Here is a 17,882-nt window from a genome sequence, read left to right on the forward strand (position 1 = left end):
CAGACACGAAGAGAATGTGCAAACTCCACACAGACAGTTGCCCGAGGCTGGAATCGAACCTGGGACCCTAGCACTGTGAGGCAGTAGTGCTAACCACTGTGCCACCGTACCACCCATGTTCCTTGTGTGATTATTTAAACCTGAACATGGTGACTGGGAGAAAAGAAATGAAACTGTTGAAACTGTAGGTGAGTAGCTGGAAGCACGAGAGGAGAAAACATTTTAAAGCCTTGAATAAAACTCCTTCTGCACACATATTATCTCAAGTATATTATCTTTGCACATTTCCAAGGCATAAAACCCAACACTGCACTGGGCTTATCAGACTACAGACTAGACTTGATCTGGCTAGTGATGACCTTGGACACAATTTTATTGTTCACATTAAATTTTGAAACAGGCTTCTGATTTCCAATTTCCTTCCTCCCCTGCTTTTGCCTGAATATTAATTTCCCATTCCTTGGAATATCTCCATGTTGCATACCAATGAAATACAGAATATTGGTCTACTATTTGCATGTGAAAGGTCTTTGTTGTCTCACCTCATTTCCCAAATTTTGCCTCTGACTCATCCTGCAATAACAAAGGTCCAATTAATTGATTCAGTTGTATGAAGTAATTTTTATCATGTGCAGGAAGAAAATTAAGGATTTGCTGTATTTGGAAAGAAAAGACTAAAGTTCAGAGCATAAGGGCAAATTTAATTAGGACTTAAGCAGCCAAGACTGACTGTTTAATTAATTAACTGCAATCTTTTCTCTTTATTTTTCAGATCTAAAAATACCTCTGAAATCCTTTTCCCCAGCATTTTTTCTTTAAACCAGTCATTCTTCTTATTTTTCCAACTTCCTCCTGTCAAAGTGGCAAAGATGGGGGGAGGATTTTTACTGCACATTGCAGTGATAGATTGGATCGCTGCACAATGCTGTGTTTGCACATTTATCATGAGATGGTTGTTATGGTTAAAGGCTTTTTCTTTATGATTGATAAGAGAAGAATTGGATAGTTTTAATAACCTTTCACTGGTTTATTAGTAGAGGAAAATGAAAAATTTGATTTTGTCCATTTATTTTAGACAGTGCCACTGACTCATGTTAAGATGGAAGAGTTGGAAAAATGTGAATCCTCCAGTTAATATACTCTGTTTACTTGGTAGTTCCAAGTCATAATATCCCAGAAGAGGTGGAAATGTTTCATTTCTATCTGGAAAGTGTACAGGTACCCTTTCAGAAGACCATGTCATGCAGCTACAGAGTGTTCAAATAAATTTGAAGCCACTGGAAAAAATCAAAGGGGTACAGGAAGAGGGAAGACAGAAAAATCTATTTAATAAAGTTTCATGTAATCATCACATACCGTAACAGATCTGTCATATTCATGTTAACTGAACTCGCTTGTTGAGGGCAGATGTGACGACATGAACATCTGCAACTCATTGTGGACAAAATAAACCGTAGACACTGTTTTGGGAAACACAGTTAAAGAAGCATTAGGTATTATCTGAAAACAAAAATCAGTTAACAGATATCCAATCGTCATTATATTGGCATGTTACTTCTATTTAATGCATATCCCTTTAGATTTTCAGGGAGTCTCTGCCAGTGACCTTATTTGATAAATGATTAAATGTGTTACAGGTAATTGAGTAATTAACTTAATGTGTTTTTGTTTGTCTGAATTCAAATTGTTCTAAAAATCAATGCAAAGCAAGAGTCATCAAGCATTGGATTGCTCACTCACTAATGAGGATCATGGGCTGAGTTCAGCCTATTGCGGTAGGTTAGTTTTACACCACTGAAGATGTGTTGTTGCAATAGTAGTTTGGAAAATTCATTGCAAAACAGTAAGCGGTATTCTTCTGCATGAGATTTTCCTGTCATCCTGCAACTCAGGAGCACGTCTGCACAAAATTGTTGTGTAATTCTATTCTATACAATTAATTCAAGGCGTATCGTCTTTCCACAAATCTCCTTTTGAAAGGTGAAGTGTAGTTAAGGGGGAAGAAAATTACCTATAATTATTGGAACTATATTAACTAACACAGCATAAGAGTAGAAACTGTGTGCACGATGACATATCTCGGAATTCTCTGATGTTGCATGACTTTTATTGGCATCAAATATATTTTGGCTTTCATTAATTTGAATGTTTATGAAAAATGACTGATTCTTTACTCTATTTTGCAAATAAAATATTCATGGACATAACTTTTTCTGCCTTGTGGCTGGACTTATTCCTCCCTTCATGTTTTACAAACAAGAGCTCAATGGTAATGTTGTGATTGGGAGCCAAAAGTAGACACAACACATACTTTGTTCCATTACCGTTGGTTAGGTCACTTTTGGAATACTGCATTCAATTCTGGTCTCCCTGTTGTAGAAAAACGTTGTGAAACTTGAAAGGTCTCACCAAAGCTTTACAAGGACGTTGCAGAGGTTGTAGAGTTTGAGCTTTGGAGAGAAGCTGAATAGATTGGGACTATTTTCCCTGGAGCGTTGGAGGCTGAGGGATGACCTTATAGAGGTTTATAAAATCATGAGGGGCATGGATAGGGTAAATAGCCAAGATCTTTTCCCCACAGTAGCAGAGTCCAAAGCTAAAGGGCATAGGTTTAAGGTGAGAGGACAAAGATATGAAAGGGACCCAAGGAGCAACTTTTCACACAGAGGGTAGTGCACATACGGAACAAGCTGTCAGAGAAAGCAGAGGTTGGTACAATAGCAACATTTAAAAGACATCTGGATAGGTTTTTGAATAGGAAAGGTTTAGAGGGATATGGGCCAAATGCTGGCAAATGGGAGTAGATTAATTTAGCATATATGGTGAGCATGGTCAAGTTCAAGCAAAGGGTCTGTTTCCGTGCAGTACAGCTCTATGACTCTATGACACAGAAATGGTTGTGCAACATAAGTAGGCTGAATTTTAACAAAAATCTGCTCAGTGTCAGTTTCGTTGAATTTTGTGAGCTGTAGTGAGTTATTTCAAACAATTCTCTACAGCTCACCTCGTTACATGTGCACTATGTAGTGGCGAAATACTTGCTGTTGCTGGGACTTTCTAGGATTCAGTTTCCGGTACCCCATTTAAAGTCAAGCTGGGGACCAGATCAATTAACATCAGCCATGAATAGCCCTTTAGAATATATATCATGGGAAGGTAATGAATAAAGAAAGCTTCTGAGCGCACACAGATGGCATGGCTGACTTTTCATTGGAAATAGTTGCTTACATTCGTAAATGTATTCCTACGTTTACACCATGACTTAATTAGAGTGGTGCTGGAAAAACACAGCATCTGAAGAGCAGGAAAATCGATGTTTCAGGCAAAAGCCTTTCATCAGGAATCTTCATCGGCTTTTGCTGCCTGACCTGCTGTGCTTTTCCAGCACCACTCTAATCTAGACTCTGATTCCCAGCATCTGCAGTCCTCACATTTGCCTACTTGATTGACTGTTATTCTAACTGCAGTTACATGAATGAAACTGAACAACTACCCATCCTTAACGCTATACCATGTTGAAGGGAATGCTACTTTTTCGGTAATGCCGTGAATTGCATTATTGACTAGATTACCTACAGTGTGGAAACAGGCCATTTGGCCCAACAAGTCCACACCCACCCCCCAAAGAGTAACCCACCCAGACCCATTTCCCTCTGACTAACACACCTAACACTATGGGTAATTTAGCCTGGCCAATTCACCTAATCTGCACATTTTTTGGATTGTGGGAGGAAACCAAAGCACATGGAAGAAACCCATGCAGACATAAGGAGAATGTACAAACTCCACACAGACAGTCATCCAAGGCTGGAATCGAACCTGGGTCCTTGGCACTGTGAGGCAGCAGTGCTAAACACTGAGTCACCATGCTGTCCCAAACCAACACAACACGCTCAAACCAGAAAGGATTCAAACCTTAAAGCTTCTCAACTGAATTCAGGGGCATTAACTGTTACGCCATTGGCCTACTGCAATATCAGATCATGGTTCAATTTGGGAACACCACATCTTGGAAAGCCTTCGCACAGTTGAAAATGTTACCTTTTATTGATCAATAGGAAAAGTGAAGGAAGAAAAATAAAGAGTTGCGTTTATTTCAGGGAACGAAGAGAACCTGCTTGTCTTTTGAGCAAAAACAAATTACAGTCAATGAGTGAGCACTTCACCCAACTTATATCTGCTGTAAGTGGGCATCAATTCAATAGTGTCTGATGTTGCACATAATGCTGCACCATTCTTTCAAGCTGAAAATGGCATTCCTCCTGCTCAATGTCCTCACCTTCCTCCATGAGAGATAGCTGTTGTTCTTCCAGCTCTTCAACATCACATCCCCTCTTTGTCAGCTCTATTTATATAGTGCATAGTTTACCAGGATTATGTTGCATATTTTGTCTATACTGTGAGGGCCTCCAAGCCAACTCATATATTGGAACCTTATCTTCAGGAGTTCTATCGTCTGCTCCACAATGGCCCTGGTTGAAGAATGGGCTACATACACTCGGCCTCAGCTTCAACCATGGTTGTAGAGGGTAGTTCTTGTCTCTTGTAGGCCAAGCTTGTCATGCATCTAGCCCTTGAAATAATACAGGAAAATGAGAGTTCTCAAGGATATAAGCTTTATGGCAACTCTCAGGTTAACTTGTGTAGACTTCTTTGTTGTGGTGCATGTGACCACCAATGACTTGTTTTTGATGGGATAGAACCTGATTCTATTGATGAACTCAGCCACATTATAATAGAATGCTCTCATTATGACATGGGTACAGCACCTGGGGAAGCCAGCGATGTTGGCAAAGCCAACTGCCTGGACTCTGCACTGACCTAGTCATAGGGAAACAAGATGAAGCAATGTGACTTTGACAAATTGCATTGCCAATCGTCATGATACATTTGTGTGTTGTGGTTTGAGAGATTCCACATTTTCCCAAGTGGATCCTTGGAGGCTGTTCCTCCTCCATTTCTCTGTTGCACTGTAGATGGAGTGACAACAATTTCTGCTGTGGCTGGATCCATTGGTCAATTAAGTACAAATGATAATTTAGCATTGACCTCATTACAGCTGTGGTGGATCCTGACATGGAGGCCCATGTAATGGCCTCCACATTGACCTTTGACATGGTGGACATTTTTCTGATGTACGTAGCACGTTCTATGTCACACAAATACAGTAAGGAATGATGAGTACAGTGAAGTTACTGAAACTGCCTACTGTATCACTCATGGAAGGTAGCATTGCATACAATAGCATGTTGATGAATACAAACAGTTCAAGGTGAGAGGAAATCATGTTCTTGTGCAACCAATGAGATCTTGGATTACTTTTGTGAATTGCGATCTGCAGGTAACATTTTTCAGGTTGCCTGTGATTATTTCTGCTTCGCAGAGATGGCTGTGATCAAATTGTAATGAGGAACGATGTGGTCAATTTTGATAGTAGCCAGGATGTATGTCCTACACAACTGGATAATGCATGCATTTCACATGCAGGATATTATGATTACAGATGCCTGTTACTACAATTGACCTTTGAAGGACCTCACAATGTTCACAGATAGGATTTGTGTGTTAAAACTGATAAACCCACTTATTCTGCCCACTCTGACTGAGGGATCAGCCATTTATTATTCCCATTGCGCATTTGTGATACAAATAAAAATTGAAAGCAGATTTGACGTGTTCTAAGTGACTCAGAGATTTTCCATGGTAATGTGGTGATGCAGATGGATGTCTGATGCTAACCTTCATAGATGATGGGTGGAGGCGGTCCTCACCCATGGAGCAAAACCGGAGATGTTGAGGATGTTGCTGGAGACCTGGAAGAGCAAATGGTGAGCTGCAGCTGCCAGTGCCCGCGTTGATTTTCATGTCAGGAATTGTTGCCATCTAATTTCTCTCTGCTGCACAGGAGGATAGGAAATTGCAAAATGAAGTGAAATTAGGTACTAATCAGATGTAAAAATATGCAAACAGACCTCTCACTACTCACTAGTCAAATTGCATTTGGATCTTGAGTGAAAAATTAAACTTCCTTTTATTCTCAACGTCAAGAATCTTATTTTCAAATCTTGCCATATTTTACCAATTTATTCCTCACTGCCCATGTCACTCAGACTATGAAGAAATTCTAGGTGGTCTTTCTATCATGACAAAACTTCAGCTTTGAGATCTTTATTTAACAAATAATTGATAAATATTATTCAATATTCCTTTCATTCAACATTCAGCTTCATCCATGGTCCAGGTATGAGCAATAAATGCTGGCTTTGCCATCAATGCCAACACTCTGGAATAAAATATATTTAAAAAACCTACCAGCTTCAGTTTTGCCTCTCATTCAATGCTATTAAAGATGTCATTGTGCACTCATGATATTATATATATTTTATGGGATTGTATTGCTCTATTTTATTGGGGAAGTTCCATTGATCATATTCAGCTTTAGGAATTAAGGGTTACTTCACATGTTTTGAATCCAGTTTAATCAAAACATTTATATATGGATTATCTGGACTCAATTTATGTTAACTGGTGAAAATAGAAAGCACAAACACTCAGAATAGAATTACAGCATGATATAATTGTTACAACACAGAAAGAGGCTATTTGGTCCATCAAGTCTTTGTTAGCTCTCTATGTGAGCAATTCAACTTTGTGCAATCTCCCTGCCCACTCCGGGTAGCCCTGCTATCTTTCTTTCCTTTCAGGTACTCATCTAATTCCCTTTTAAAAACCACAATTGAAACTGTCTCCACTACATGAGTGGGCAGTACACTTGCTGGGCAAAATATATATTGCCAATCTCTTTAAAAATTTCTCTATTTTAGCAAGGAAAGTATTTGTTTTCAAGTGACCCTCTCTAGACAATAAGCATTGGAAACAAAACTCTTTGACAAAAGTACTGAGAACCACACAGTATGAGCTGTATCATTACTTTCAAGGCTGTATAGTTTAAGAACTAGTATGCTATTGTGCAAAAAATGGGAACGTAATGTGATGCAGCTCTTAATACAATAACTCAACATTAGTAATAAATAGACCACAAATTCCATTTGATCCTCTTTCATCTCTGGAACAAAATAGCACATCCAACTTCCCGAAATATTGCAAGGATTTCTAGTTTACAAACAAGATGATATGCTGTATTAACACTGAACTGGTTGCTGTCATAGTTTTCCATATGATTTGCCTCATTTCCTGCAATTTTGATAGAGCCCACCTGTTAACCTGGGGTCTGCCTTGACAGTACTTGCTACAGTTCATCTTCATAAAGAAGTGATTTATCTCGCAGCTAATTACTGCTTGTTGTCTTGGAGGCAGATCATTCAGACTGCTGCTTCCCATTACCACGATTATTGTGTTGCTACCTTATAGATACCCTCGGTGACAAGCCGGCAGTAAGGAAAAAGAGCTAACAAAGGTTTCCACAAGAACTGAGCATGTGAAGTATACGCTGACAGGGTTAGATAAGGAGGATAAGATGAAGCTTACAGGGAGCATAGAAGAACGAGCAGAGATCGGTTGGAATGAATGGCCTATTTCAGTTTTGTAGATTCTATGTAATTCTATGTGAATCATGCAGCTCACCATTGGGTTAAAGTGCTTTTGCCTGCTCATGTGTATTCCATGGACCCTAAAAAGAGTATTAAATGGCCTCAGCACAGCTGCTGCTGATTTCACTCGAGATTTTGAACCGGGGCTCTTTTCTAACTGCAAATCAGCCACGAAAATTCAGAAAAGCCTTTTAATCCTAAGAATGAAATGGAACTATTAGATCTGTGTGGTTATGAAACATTTTTAAATTAATAGCTCTTTAAAAAAAATCTGTGGCACTTACACAGGCACATAGCTTGTTACAAATTTTCTTTTATTACATATCAGTGATGGGGATTAAGAAGCAGGATGGTATTCCATAATTCAACTGTTCTTGTCAAAAATGCCTTTGTTTTAGAAGAACACAAGATACCTTCAATACAGCATGCCTTTTACCAAACAAAATATAATACTGTCACAGATTTTACTCTTCAATTTCAACTTCTCCCACCTAACATAACACTTACTGTGTTTTCCTTAAAAAATAAGGAAACTGGAGGAAATTATATATTTTTTTACAAGTGTTAGACGTATTTGTATATGCATTTGTTTTACACAAATCTTATTTGTTTCTTCTTAAATAAAGGTATGAGGAATATTTGATAATAGCCTGTCTTGGATTTGAGGTGTTGATACTTTTAATTGCTTTGTTTACCAAAGAATTAATCCTCTGATAATATTAAATGCAATCACACCACATCACAAGCCTGGTTGAAAACATCACACCAATATCCGTCTCCTCGACATACTTAAGACCCCTTGCAGAAAGAATGAAATAATCAAGCAGCCTGCATAGTCACTGACTAACGTTGTAGTCGACTATTTCTAAGGAGACACTTCCCTTCCAAAATAGTATCTGCTTGTTGTTTCCGAACTGTGAGTGAACTTTGATGTAAAACGATACCTGTGATATCACTCTATACGGGTGCCATGTTGTCCCTCTCCTCTTGTGGACAAGGGAACATTTTCAGAAAGATTGCAGCCATCGGTAATGAACATTTAATTTGTTGTTCACCTTTATTTTTTACACGACTTTTTCTATGTAACCTTCAATCCACTAATTGAGCAACAAAATAATAACTTTGCATTTCCTTCTGGTGAGCTCTGCTATAGTTAAATATTGATTTTTATTTTCACTCATCAGCTGCTGACTCAGGTTTGTTCAGTGCTTTGCACATACATGAAGAGTTGTCAGCTTTTTCCTATTTAATGATACCAATGTTGTTTTGCTTGCTCGAGTATTTGATAGCAATGGGTACAAATGGTAAGGTTCCCTAGATGCTATTTATAATTAGATGACATTTATCAGGTTTTGATGAGAGCTAACTTTCAAATTTCGTATACATTTTTACATGAGCACTTTATAACAACTTCAAGAAAAACCCTGTAAGATAATATTGCAGTCCATATTGACCATTGGGTTTGTGTCACAGTCATGGAAATAAACAGACAAGAACTAGATTATGATATGAGTATCCATTAGGTAAAGCAAGAATGTGCACTTCTATATTTAATAGCACTCACACACTCGTCTTTCATACATATCTGCATTTGAGATGGTAGTTGATGTTGTAAGTATGTGGTATTAGATGTGATGAATATCTAATGTAATTCACTGTTTCCCCAAATGGGTTCTTCTCCTCAGACAGATGAGATTGAGATTTGAATCAAGCCTGTGGAAACATGAGCTGTGTGTCAACCAACTGTTTTATTGCTGTGCCAGTGGGTCACGTCACTAACATCCTTCTAACTGAGCATGTATTTTATATCATGCTAAGTTAACTTAGAATAATATGTACAAGTCAGATGCACTGAGCATTGTAATTACAGACTCGTCCAAACATCACATGTGAGATGAATTGATAACATGCTGGGGATCAGTGTATCTGCCTTCATTGCATCGGAGGAGCTAAAAGCAACTGTCTGACCCAGCGCTGAAATCGTGGTTGCTAAGCAACAGCAGTCATGCAAATGTTTTCTTACTGAACCTAAGAAAAAAACAATTAGAAGGTTTGGTTATGAAACTTTATTATGCCGTTCATTAAGAGAACTGAAGACTGTAAAGGAACTAATACTTGTTCAATAAAATGCTGATTTTATATCAATATACAACATAAAGGTAATTAATACACATTTATGCCATATATCTGCTCATAATCATTTGGATCAAGCCATCATGCTTCATATAAATTAAGTTAATCATTTCTTTTGGAAAAACTGTCATCAAGAATCACTTTTATGAATTTGGGGATTATTCCTAATTCTGACTGTACTAATAGTTGTACAATTTTATAGCATTACATATGCCTTAGACAAGCACAATCATATGTGAAAAATCCTTCTCTCATTTTGATTCCTACTTGAGGTAATGTTGTAATAAAGAAGAAAAAGCATTAAATTCAAGATTGATCAAAAAGTCCACACAGTTCAAGGCAGCTTCTGGATTTAATACAAAACAACAAAGAACCAGGTACTGCGAGTGATGAGAAAATGTTTCATTTCTGACAGTGTCATGGTCTTTACAATATCAACTCATTGTTGCTTCTCCCTATTTGAACTAAACTAGATGTCCACCATCTTGTCTTGCAAGAGATTACCTGCAGATGAAAGCATTATTTGTAAGGGAAAAAAAAACTCTTGGCCAGATTTTCAAACGTGTAAACTTTGTCCTTGAGTTTTTCAGCCTGATATTTTTTGGCATATTTAGGAAATCAGCCATGTTCCTGCAGTAAACTATCTAGGACATGGATGGAAACAAAGCTGGGGCAGAGTGGGGGTGTGGGGGAGGGGAGTTCTGGTACAAAATCAAACATGTGTGTACTCCCCTTAATTCATAGCCATTTAGAATCCTGTGACTAAGCCCTGGATTACCAACGATACTATCTACTTCACTTAGCACTGCAGTGAAAAAAACACATTCTCATTAAAGTGTAGTTTAAAGCCAAATAATTTCGGCTGGCATAAATCTTTAATAGGAGTTACTTACTCAAAATTGGCTGTACTTTCATTCTCAGCCCAAGGGAAGCACTATGTGTCTCAGCAAAGAATAGTGGTAAACTCCATGTTATGTGACATATAATATCTTAAAGTAATCCTAAGGATTTTTGCTTTTGTCTCCCATCAACAAAAGGCCACCCATACATAATGCGCCAAGGCTTTTGGAGACTCCTTGTTTGGCAGGTGGCAGATAGCAGATGGACATTCAACTCTTAGTCAACTTACAGCTGGAGGCAAATTTACTTTCAAGTGATTATAGGGAGTAAAACAAAACAAATTGTCTTTTCGAAGAACTCAGTGTTCTTTTAGTAGCCCACGACAGAGGCAGTTTTAAACAAATTACTGCTAAAACCAAACTGCAGGTTTTCTAATTCATAAGATTGCACAATTTGTTTTACCTTACATGATCTGATAATTATAATTTATTGGATATATAAATATCATGTTTGAGGTTCTAAATAAATCAATACACATTACTTTAGCTAACATTGTTTTGGACAACGAAGATTTACTTTCTTGACCTGGACTCAAAAACTATAAGACACCAACCACTAACACAGATGTTACTAAACACTAAGCAATAATGTTGCTTATAAGAGCAGATAAATGCTTAGAATATTTATAATACATTTTATACTTTTCTATTCACTATTGTAATGGAGAAATTAGATGATTCAAAATACTATATGTTGACCTTAATCATTTTTGTTTATCCAAAGTAAAATATATATGTGACAATTAAATTCAGATACATCATCAAACACCTCTTAGTAAAAATGTGCAGCTACTATTTTGATCCTGAAGTGGACCTACTGTGCAATTATGTGTACAAGCTCTCTGCATCATGTTAATGTCAGTGGCACAATATTATACATCTAAATTATGATGGTTGTGCTCATCTTATACTGTGTAACTGTACATATTTTAAAACAAAATAAACAATGTTTAACCTTAAAATAGAATGCTTTTACATCTCACGAAAAAATTGACTCGCAAATATGATACCAACACTAATAAAACAACAGACAGAATTGCTGGAAATCTCTCAACAGTTCTGGAAGTATCTGTGAAGGGATAATCAGAGATAACATTTGCGTCTAATGCAGCTCTTCCGAGCAGTGCGACTGTGGAAGTGAGGTTTGTAAACAGTTTAGTCCAGATTTTCACAACCTTGTTTGGTGCTCAGAGTCAGAAGATATAAATTGTTGTATGCATTGCTGACTTTTGACTCCCAGCAGGCAAGCTGTTAAAAGTTACATAGGAAAAGGAGTAGGCCATTCAGCCTATTGAGCCTGCCCTGCCTTCCATGCATTCATGGCTGATCAAACACTTCAATGCCCTTTACCCATCCCCATATCCCTGTATGCCATTGCTAATCAGAAATCTTTCAATCTCTAGCTAAACATGTTCAACAACTGATCCTCCATGCTGCCTGTGGTAGAGAATTCCAAAGGTTTACAACCCATCAAGTAAAAAAAAACTCCTTATCTCAAACCTAAGCGGCATTCTCTCATTTTAAAATTGTGCCCATAGTATGCAGCACGGTAGCACAGTGGTTAGCACTGCTGCCTCACAACGCCAGAGACCCAGGTTCAATTCCTGCCTCTGGCAACTGCCTGTGTGGAGTTTGCACATTTTCCCCGTGTCTGCATGGGTTTCCTCCGGGTGGTCCGGTTTCCTCCCACAGTCCAAAGATGTGCAGGTTAGGTGAACTGGCCATGCTAAATTGGCCGTAGTGTCAGGTGAAGGGGTAAATGTAGGGGAATGGTTCTGGGTGGGTTGCTCTTCAGAGGGTCGGTGTGGACTTGTTGGGCCGAAGGGCCTGTTTCCACACTGTAAATAATCTAATCTAAACTCCCTAACCAGGGAAATGTCTTAGCTTCGTCTATCCCTTTAAATATTTTGTAGGTTTCAATTAGATCACTTCTTGTTCCTCAATATTCTGGAGAATACAGGCCTAGTACGCCCAATTTCTCTTCAGAGGTCAGTCCTGCCATCATCAGTACAAGTCTGGTGAACTTTCTTTTCACTCACTCTTAATATCTTTCCTGAGATAACGAGATCAAACTGTTCACTGTACTCCAGGTGTAGTTGAACCAAATATCTATATATTTGAAGCCACTGATGAACTTAAATTCTCTTGCAATAAAGGCTAATGTTCCACTAACCATCCTAATATTTGCCACTCCTGAATGTTACCCTTAAGTGGCTTATTTGACAAGGACGCTTAGGTTCCTTTGCACATCCTTTTACATTTGCACTTTTCAACTTCTTACCATTGAAGAAATACCCTGAACTTAGCTTTGTATCATCACTAAATTTGGAAATATTACATTTAAACTCCAAGTTCAAACTGTCATCAGCTGTGGCCCAAGTGCTGATCTTTGTGTTATCACAGCCTGCCAGCACAAGAATGACCTATTTTTTCCGACTGTTTTCTATTTGTTCACCAATTACAAATCCATGCCAGTACATTACCTCCTGTGCTTTTTTTTAAAAAACTGGGATCCTGGGGGAAATTTATCAAACGTTAGGGCAAGCAAACCTTGAGAATGAAGGCTGGCAATACAGAAGATCTGCCTCAGTAATCTGCACTATGTTCAATCTTCAAAGATCAAGATTATAAGAGCCCTTGACCCAGCTCATGCACATATTCCTATGCCCATGTTGTGCCTCTTGCTCCTCATTCCTTCCATGCCAACTTGGACCCCTCTATCCACTCCCATGGCCTTTTATAACTCTCTTGTGAAGTTGTGCCCTTATCATGGTCATTTGTAATCCTTGTGCCAACTTAGCACCAACACAGGCCAACTCATTCCCTTTACCCAACATACTTTGCCCTGATACTTACCAACTAACACACCTAGTATCAACCATTGACCCATAAAATTCCGTAAATTAAAGTTCTAAGACTGCAGACTTCACTATTCTGAAAAAGAAACTTGATAATTTGTAAGAAAAACGACACTTATTTTCCTTCAATAAGCAAGTTAAAAATTCATAATAATAAATGTTTCATTCTAGCACAACAAACGTTAGCACTCATAGCTACAAAATAATTTTGGGGCTATCAATCAAAATCTGAAATGAAAGACATCCCATTGTGATAATGGATAGTTGTGAAATCAGCGGTGCAGCAATAAAGTAGCAAGGGAAACCCTCAGGCTTAATGAAATAAAAATTGCCAACAGTATATTTTTAAAATACTATTACACTTTTTCAAGCATTTAAAGCACTTTTAAATGTTATGATATGTTTAACAGATTCTTTTGACAGGTGCTTCTGCCTGTTGTAATAGTTAACTGTTGACAGTTCCAATGTGCTATGAGATATGAATAGGTTTCTGAACTTCTTTTACAAATATTTGTGCATATGTTTAACAATCCCAATGGTATCTGACTTCCTTCAGAAGTATCCCAGGAGCAGACTGAGAGGTCCACCTTACCTGCCTCACAAGAATCTATGCTATCCAAACATATTCAGATCCACTTGGTGCTATCTACTTTGCACACACTCCAGGATTCATATGAAAGGGATGACAAAACCTGGTCTTAGTGCAGGCATCTGATGAAATAATTACCCAGCTGCATTTACAAATGTGCACAAAACAAAGGCTGTCCCCAGTCCATGCTATTTCCAGGGGAGGACATAGGACATCTAATCCCTTCATCTCTGCCACATCAGAGAACTTGTGACATTATGAAAATCTGGGTTGTTGTCAAAGCCCAAGAGAGAAATGGAATGCAATGAAGACGACCATGATGAATCAGAAAAATGGAAGTCTTGTCAAAGAGTAGGACAGAACTTCTTCAAGACAGGCAGCCATGGGAGGAAAATGGCAATAAATTAAACATTGAAAAGATAAAATACATTGGATGCTATAAATCTGAAATAAAAACGGAACATGCTGGTACAACTCAGCAGGTCTGGCAACAGCTGTTGGAAATGATAGGGAGTCAAGTATGATTTAAAATGCTAACTCTGTTTCCCTCTCCACAGATGCTGGTCAATTTGCTGAGTTTTCCTAGCACTTTGTTTTCAGTTCAGATTTCCACCAGCTACAATATTGGTGCTATTGGCTAGGAGCGATTAGCGACATTTTAAAAGAATAATGCAAGTGTAAGGAGCATACAGTCACAGAGTCACAGCGATGTTCAGCATGGAAACAGATCCTTCGGTCCAACTCGTCCATGCTGACCAGATATCCCAACCTAATCTAAAGTAATTTGCCAGCACATGGTCCATATCACCCTAAACCCTTCCTATTCATATACCCATCCAGATGCCTTTGAAATATTGCAATTGTACTAGCTTCCACCACTTCCTCTGGCAGCTCATTCCACACATGCTCCACCCTTTGTGTGAAAAAGTTGCCCCTTAGGTCCCTTTTATATCTTTCCCTTCTCACCCTAGACCTATGCCCTCTAGGTCTGGACTCCCCCACCTCAGGGAAGAGACTTTCTCTATTTATCCTATTTATGACCCTCATGATTTTATAAACCTCCAAGAGGTCACCACTCAGCCTTCGATGCTTCAGAGAAAACAACCCCAGCCTGTTCAGCCTCTCCCTATAGCTCAAATCCTCCAACCCTGGCAACATCCTTGTAAATCTTTTCTGGACCCTTTCAAGTTTCACAATAGGAAGGAAACTAGAATTGCTTGCAATATTTCAAAAGTGGCCTAACCAAAGCCCTATACAGCTGCAACATGACCTCCCAACTCATATACTCAATACTCTGACCAATGAAGGAAAGCATACTAAACACCTTCTTCACTATCCTATCTACCTGCGACTCCACTTTCAAAGAGCTATGAACCTGCACTCCAAGGTCTCTTTGTTCAGCAACACTTCCTAGGACCTTAACAATAAGCGTATAAGTCCTGCTAAGATTTGCTTTCCCAAAATGCAACACCTTGCATTTATCTAAATTAAACTCCATCTGCCACTCCTGAGCCCATTGATCCATCAGATCAAGATCCCATTGTAATCTGAGGTAACCTTCTTCGTGTCCACTACACTTCCAATTTTTGTGTCATCTGCAAACTTACTAACAATACCTCCTACGTTCATATCCAAATCATTTATATAAATGACAAACAGTAGTGGACCCAGCACCGATCCTTATGGCACTCCACTGGTCACAGGCCTCCAGTCTAAGAAACAACCCTCCACCAGCATCCTCCGTCTTCTACCTTCGAACCAGTTCTGTATCCAAATGGCATGTTACGGAACATTAAATATTATCTGGCATGATCTATAAATTGTAACAAAACTTCCTTGAAACTCAGCAGCAGGTCAATGAGAGTTATACTCAGAAAGTTTCTTCGATCATGTTTAATTCTTAACCAACAAATGCCAGTGATAATGTATTACAGATTATTCAGTCAATTTGATACCTCCAGGTGAAGAAATAAAACACAAATCTCATTTCCTAGTTTAAAAGGGTCATCTAGATGACTTCCCCTGCAAAAGCAGAGATGATGCTTGACATGAATCAATCAAGCTCAATTTTACAGTTAGAGCACCTAATGCCTAAACATGAGCGTGCAGGTGGAAATTAGCACCAGATTATGAGCATACATGATCTTCCCTTGGAAGACAATAATATTGGCATTAAGCTCCTCAAGAGGGAAGATGCTGCTCATTTTTAATATATCTTAAATTATGTCAGAAAAACACTGGAACATCACACAAAAGCCACAGTCAGTGTATATTGCTATCTCATAAAGCTCGAGATCTCTACAACAATATTGACACAGCAGCAGGCAAGCAAATGTCAGCCAATATAACATATGAAATACTTAACGTAACCAATTTTCAGCTGTCAATCAGACAGGAATAATGACTGATGCCGAGAATCAATACTGCACAATTGAATTCCTGCTCACAAACTTGTTTCACTCTGCACAATAAAATTCTGCTAAATGCCTCACCCTCAGAGCTGCATTAGGATTCCAAAGATTTATTTCAGCCAAACAAGCCCATTAGTAGAGCAAAACTCTTGACAAAATTATTCTTTCTTTGTCACTCATAAATCCCTCTACTGAAATTGGTTGGATAAATATCAGATCAGGCCAAAAAAAACATATTGTTCTTATAAAGAACATTTTATGGAATGCTGAAAGCAGTTTTATTTTCCAGTTGTGACTAGACATATGTGACATATCTGAAAGGCATTCCCCACCACATGAAGGAAAGCACAGTCAGGCTTGTATCCTTTGCTCGCATTGAGTTTGAAATGAGGACTGCACTCCACGGGTTCTGATCAAGGCAGAAAACCCGTTGGTTCATTGTCTAATTTCAGCCCCGACAACACTCGAAGTGAGTCAAGGTGGGAGAAGATTATAGGTCACAGGATCTTCATTATTTCCTACCTGTAGCTTCTACCAACATTTTATTAGGGATTTTTTCCATCTTCTCTCAGAATGACCTCTGTGAGCAGGAATTCTACACCCAGGGGACAGAACAGTCTTCTGTTTACTAAATGGTTGTCAGAGTAGAGAACACTATTCCTTTAAAAAGGCAGTGTCATTATTTGGAGGTCTGAGGAAATACATTAAAGTTTTTCATATGTCCTTTCAAACACCTTCCTGTCCTCCGAAAACATTTTATTATAATCAGTTCAACCACACTGAGAAAATAAATTGTGCACATGATTTGTCCATAAAATAGTTGCAAATTACAGTTAATCTCTGCAACATAATCTACAAGGAATACACAGCATATTAATGGTATAGTTAACAGTAAAAGATCCGCATTCAAAAATGTCAGTTATTTATTAAGTATCTGATATCAATGTGAAACTGTAATGATTTCTGAACAATGATGTGACAGGTAGTAATAAGTTAAAATAGAATGTCATTAAAATCATTTTTTTAGTATATGAACCTTTGCAGAACTAAATTGTTAACATTTAGGGTAGAAGAGGATAATAATATGTAAATCTGTCTAGAGGCATGTAACTTTGTATCAGATGTATATATCAATATGTTCAAAGTAAAGTTTTGTTATCTTTTCACTAGCTTCTCAGATACAGCTTTTGCGCAACCACAAAGACTAAAGATAGCTGACTATGACAGAGTTAAAGTTTAGCGCTGAAAATGTATTGCTGGAAAAGTGCAGCAGGTCAGGCAGCATCCAAGGAACAGGAGAATCGACGTTTCAGGCATAAGCCCTTCTTCAGGAATGAGGAAAGTGTGTCCAGCAGGCTAAGATAAAAGGTAGGGAGGAGGGACTTGGGGGAGGGGCGTTGGAAATGCGATAGGTGGAAGGAGGTCAAGGTGAGGGTGATAGG

General features: G+C 38.4%; 1 long non-coding RNA gene across 2 annotated transcripts in view; it reads right to left on the minus strand.

Annotated features, from left to right (window-relative positions):
• Positions 1-1,362: 1,362 nt before the first annotated feature.
• The window catches only part of LOC122555859, a 161,555-nt gene continuing 145,035 nt past the window's right edge, over positions 1,363-17,882 (minus strand). Inside the window, exons 3-4 of one of the 2 annotated variants that reach the window (XR_006313375.1) lie at positions 5,740-5,897; positions 1,363-1,460 (exon numbers count right to left, since the gene is read on the minus strand). This is a non-coding gene — a long non-coding RNA (uncharacterized LOC122555859). Of the gene's footprint in view, positions 1,461-4,099; positions 4,574-5,739; positions 5,898-17,882 lie in introns of those variants that run through there. The other variant, XR_006313376.1, reaches the window with a different exon arrangement.

Source organism: Chiloscyllium plagiosum, chromosome 1 (genome assembly GCF_004010195.1).
Source record: "Chiloscyllium plagiosum isolate BGI_BamShark_2017 chromosome 1, ASM401019v2, whole genome shotgun sequence".
NCBI classification, from domain to species: Eukaryota; Metazoa; Chordata; class Chondrichthyes; order Orectolobiformes; family Hemiscylliidae; genus Chiloscyllium; species Chiloscyllium plagiosum.